The sequence below is a fragment of the Rhagoletis zephyria genome, unplaced genomic scaffold (genome assembly GCF_001687245.7).
Source record: "Rhagoletis zephyria isolate East Lansing unplaced genomic scaffold, Rhagoletis_zephyria_1.1 Rzeph_scaffold_04508, whole genome shotgun sequence".
Lineage (NCBI taxonomy): Eukaryota > Metazoa > Arthropoda > Insecta > Diptera > Tephritidae > Rhagoletis > Rhagoletis zephyria.
The window spans coordinates 35,041-41,040 of NW_016161591.1; positions in this window are offsets into that span (position 1 = coordinate 35,041).

Genomic DNA, 6,000 nt, shown 5'->3' on the forward strand with positions numbered 1-6,000 from the left:
TTAAGTGCTCTGTAATATGCAAAGTTGTAAGTAGTTGCATGAAGCTACGTGGAAATATTCATATCATCGCTTAAAGTACAAAACCGCGTAACTGACATTTGCTGCCAAAAAATGTTTTTGCTGAAATATACTAGCCAGAAATGCGATTGCTTTATAAAAAAGAGAACCACTTTGAAATATGAGTGTTTTTATTTTCTGGAAAATAATTTATGCAACCTCACCTACGCGGTTTTGCATTATCTTGATACGCGATTTTGTATTTTGTTGATAGGCGGCTTTGTACTTTAAACGACGATATAAATAATCACATACTCGGCGACCCGGCCAACCTCAACCTGCCAAAAATTTATTTTTTTATTTAAATAATTTCGAACATTCCCGATTCCACCAGAACTTAATATTTTAAAAAAGAATCCGCTACCAGTAACAGGACTCCACTCGAAGTGTAATTATTGATTGGAGGAAATTTATTCGAAACGAATTGAATTCAATATGTGTACATTATATACATGGAATGTAAAGAGGTTACATGCCAAGCCAAATGAAAACTGTTTATTTTCAAAATATTTATAAGCCAGTATAATGATTATATTTAGTAAGTACTTTACAATGATGTACTTTCTTCAAAAGGCCACGTCTTAGCGAAATTATCGAGGACTAGTTCTCGTGGCTCTATTCAGTTGAAGGTTATATTTATCAGTACTGTTTTATTTGTTGTTTTCTAATCCTCTTTTGATTCGCCCCTTCCTCCAGCAGCATGGATTAGTAGCAGCAGGTGTAGAGTTAAGGTAATATTTTCTGATGCTGTTGCTAACGCAAGTAAATAGTACCTCTTCAAGTCATAATTCAGGACGTGAAAAACTGCAAAAAAAATGTTTTAAAGTTTTTAGTCCGCTTTTACCCATTAAAAAAAAAAAAACATTTAGCAAATATTCACTTAAAATTTATTGCAGAGATCAAAGCTGCCATCATACCTTTCTCTAGTTACCTACTTTTGCCAACAAGTGATTGTTATCTTGTAATATTTGCTGCACAGATGTAACATGAGTAAAGTAGCCAGGAAGAATTATCTCTTTTTTCAAAGACCCAATTGACAAATGTCGTTATAAATTGTTTAGAAAATTTTTTGGTTTTTTTTTTTATATTTGGCCTCAAAACAATTTCAATTCACCTATTTTATTGAGCTTGAGGCCGTTTTCAGGTCGTTGAATTTCAGATTTTTAAAATTCTTATTTGTTCCTTTGCACCAAAAACTTATCGTCGCTTAAGGTACAAAACCGCGTATCAACAAAATGCAAAACCGCGTGCAACGCATCTAGATATTATGATGTACATACATATGTAAGTATGTATAAGTGAGCTTGGGATGGACTCAAACCTAAAATTTGGCGATTATTTTATATATATTTTATACATTTTACTGAGAAAATTCTCGGATGTATTGTATATATCGATGGCTGAGTGGAAGATCGACCTATCTCGGCAGCCAGTCGAAAACGCTCTATCTCAAAAAACTTTTCAAGAACGCCCTATTTCAGAATTCGTTTCAAAAACGCTCTATCTCAGCTGCCGATTCAAAAACGGCCTATATCAGCATATTTTCAATACATTTTGAAGTGAGATAGGGCGTTTTTGAACCGTATTTTGAGATAGGGTGTTTTTCAATTAAATTCTGAAGTAGGGCGTTCTTGAAAAGTTTTTTGAGATAGAGCGCTTTCGAACTGGCTGCCGAGATAGGTCGATCTTCCACTCAGCCATCGATATTTGATAGGTATAATTTCCAATGGGAAATTAAGCATTCTTTGACCCCTGTCGAGTAAAATCGTACTACCTTCTTTAGGTGCATATTAAGCAGGATTTCAAACCCACTGCGCAGTGACTAATTGAAGTCAGCATTACACTAGTGTATACAACTTGTCTCGAGATGAGTCATTCTCCCTTTAAAGTAGTATTTTTTTGGGTTACCAAACAATATTTTATCTATATTAACTGGCCATAGGTGTAGTTTAAGATGCCCTTTTAATAGAAATATATAGCAAAATATTTTGTAATTCAAAATCAAAACTTCTAAAGTCATTTGAGTTGTATTAACAAAATGCCACAGATAGCTATGTATGTACGTTTAGTTATACTTCTGTATACAATTTTACTTTGGAGCATCAACACTTGGCCAAATGCGAAGTAAATATTTTTTACTACACAGCCAGGACCGGCTTTAGAAGCAATGAAGCGCCCTTTAATAGTAGTACTTATTGGATCGGTTTCTTTTTCTTATACGATAATCAATTACAAAAATAGTCGAAATATAAAAATTCCAGTTTTTACTATAATTAAAATTAGGCCGTTTTTTTGTTACCCGACTATCCGACCGGATACTAGCTAAATTACGGCCGGATTTCCGGATTCCGATTACAATTTAAAAATCTAGTTCCGAATTGTTTATTTTTTTGAATTTTTATAATTTAATTTAATGTTAGATATAGGGCTGTGCGATTATTCGATTACTTGAGCAAGTTGGTTAATCAATTATTCGGTTAATCAATTACTAGAGTGATCAAAATTTTGATTACTCAAAACGATGATTAATCGAGTTACTTGAAATATGATTACTCAAAAAAATAATATTGCTCGTTAAAAGAGTTTGCTTTGGAAAATGCTTATTTTCTTTTTTACATTCTGTATATGAAAAAAAATTTTCGTTTTAATTTTTGAAAACAGAAACGTTGTTTTCAAAGTATCAAGGAACTTCAACTACTTTATACATATGTAAGGAGTTGAAATGTTGATTACTCATTTTACTCGAAATGTTGATTAATCATAAAGCAACTTACTCAAATATTTTTTTTTTGGTTAATCAAAAGTCTTGATTACTCGAGTAACTGAACTTTTGAGTAATCATAATTTCCAATTAATCGAATAATTGAGTTATTTACTTTATGATTAATTAAAATTTTGAGTAATCAATTAATCGCACAGCCCTAGTAAGAAAACAGTGGCTGCTCGGGCTGTGCGATTATTCGATTACTCGAGCAAGTTGGTTAATCAATTATTCGGTTAATCAATTACTCGAGTAATCAAGATTTTGATTACTCAAAACGATGATTAATCGAGTTACTTGAAATATGATTACTCAAAAAAAATAATTTTGCTCGTTAAAAGAGTTTGCTTTGGAAAATGCTTATTTTCTTTTTTACATTCTGTATATGAAAAAAAATTTCGTTTTAATTTTTGAAAACAGAAACGTTGCTTTCAAAGTATCAAGGAACTTTAACTACTTACTACATATGTAAAGAGTTGAAGTGTTGATTACTCATTTTACTCGAAATGTTGATTAATCATAAAGCAAATTACTCAAATAATTTTTTTTTGGTTAATCAAAAATCTTAATTACTCGAGTAACTGAACTTTTGAGTAATCATAATTTCCAATTAATCGAATAATTGAGTTATTTACTTTATGATTAATTAAAATTTTGAGTCATCAATTAATCGCACAGCCCTATGTTGGACAGCAGGATATTTCAGATCAGAGATTTTCTCTCCATTTGAGCTTCCTTTATTTCTTTCGCCTGATATTTAATGACTTTAACCATGTCCAGTCCGTTTTGCCAACGAGTTGTGCATAATGGTTTGACAGTGAGATTTTGAACATGATTTTTGAAAATGGTCCATCACTTGGTAGTTGTTCAGAATGGAAAGCAGATGCGCTCAAGTACACCAAAAAGCGTGATATTTATTTGGTTGTTTTCAAGAGTTTCGAGTAGTCATTCCTCCACGCGTCGATGTAGAAAATTCACGTTCCAAAATTTTATGCAATAAAAAAATTAAACGGCATCCCAGAATTTTGTGCCATCCTCAATTTGGCGCCCAGGGTAGCCGCCCTTCTCGCCCCGCCCTAAAGCCGGCCCTGTACGCATCATGGAATTACCATTGTTTTTCTCCTGTTTTCAACACTTACGCATTTGTCAGTTTCAAAAGCATACAAGCAATGTGATGTCTTCAGTTACAAAAACGTATTTTGATCGGAAGAGAGCGTTTCTGTGTTTCTTGCTTTGACGTGCTCTTCTCAGAAACTAATTTTTTGTAGCGAGTCCTTTTATAGTCAATTTCATATTTTTCTAACTGCAACCGCCATCATTAGAAATGCAATGCGAAGAAAAGTATAAGTTGAAAAATACATTTGTACATACTTAAAATGGAAGAAAAGCTTGCTTACTTCTATATTTTTCCTAGGACGACTTGCTTTGCCATCATTCAATCATATCTTTACTGCGCATATGTATGTTTGCATAAGCATATAGAGCGAATAAAATGCTTATTTTCCAACTAAGCGTTTAGTCGTAAACAAAGTTTGCTAAAAGCGTACAAATTGTAAAATAAATAAAACTAATTAAGTGTGGCACAGAAATTCATTTTAAATCAAACTATGGCGTTGGTTTTACAATAGGGTCTTAAAAACGCTCGGTATTTTCCAATTAATACGCACTTTTATCTAATTTAAGGTATATGTATACTTGCCAGATTTCGCCAGATTAATTACTGGTAAAGCCACGTTTGTCCGGAGCTGTTTCCATATAACGAATAAACTCAGTTTATTTGTAAGTATATGGAAGAAAATCGCAACACCTTCGGCAAATAAAGTTCCAAAAAATCAACGGTAATTTAAGCCACTTGAAACTTGCACATTATCAGATTAAAATTGAACGGGCTACAAAACTGTATACTCAAAAAAATTCTAACAATTCTGAGAAAAAGTTTGAAATTTGGGTGACAATTTTGTACTTTTCTACGAAGTTTTTAACTTAGGTTTATATGGGTTTCTTTAGAGAATGAACTGTATTTTAATTGAAAATTCTTAAAAATAAATAAATAATCATAAGTGGCAAACAATATCTCTTTGAAATGACGAGCTATATATATGACCGATACTGTAGTTGATTGCTTTTGTTAACATTTACCTCATCATTATATTCACTTTTCCTATTTCATTTGTTTTCAATTAGTTCGGTTAATTTAGTTTTGCTTATTTGGTTCTGCTAATCCCTTCGCATTGCGCCACGTATTCATCTCAACTCCATAGATAAACTTTTGGTTCAGATCTCATTAATATTAATTGATTTAATTAGCGGCAGCTGAGCTGTGATTGAATTAATCTGAGGTTACCAGAGATACAGATATCTTTTGAATATTGCAGCTTAGAAAACTTTAAGTTGAGGCACAAAACTTTTATTTAAGTTGGTGTTTAAGCGACTTATGCACCTCGCCGCATAAACACACTCAAGCACTTGTGTTTAAAAGCGATTCGCTCGTTCTTAAGTCGATATGCATTTTTGTATGCAATGCTCCAACCTCTTGTCGCTGATCTTAATGAAGTGATAACTCGCTGGCATTTCCAGCCATGGTCAACGCTAACCCAGCTTGGCTATCACACGGTGCTTTAGCCATCGCTTCCATTCCACCCCTGCAGTAAATTTTGGCATCGTAGTAAGCTGCGGCTTACAAACCACACTGGGGCTCTGCATGAATGCATCCCTGAACAAATCCCAGCTCAATGCACCGCAACCTACGGCAGCTAGAGCATGACTCCTCCAATGGTGTCCCCTAATTGATAAATGGTAAACGGGTCACATCATGCGCTATCGCTTCATCAGCCTGCCCGCATATCCCTCTCTCTCTCTCTCGCATATCAGGCATATGGAGTGCGTGATTGGCTTGATGTACACTTATAAACCATATGGGCTCATTGAGCTCCATACATAAACACTCGCAGCATAGGTAATCCCTACCCCCACTACTCCTCTAACCCGACCACAACTCTAAACCTGGTATCCAACTCACCCTCAGCTAAACAGTAGGTAATCGCAAAGTATTGTACATACTTAAATGCTGCTTGGTTCTGGTGTTGAGTGCAGTGGAAAAGAAATTTAAAATTTTCAAATGAATAATTTTCACATCCTCAAACAAATGAATTAAACTAAGTGCATACATACATGCATATGTA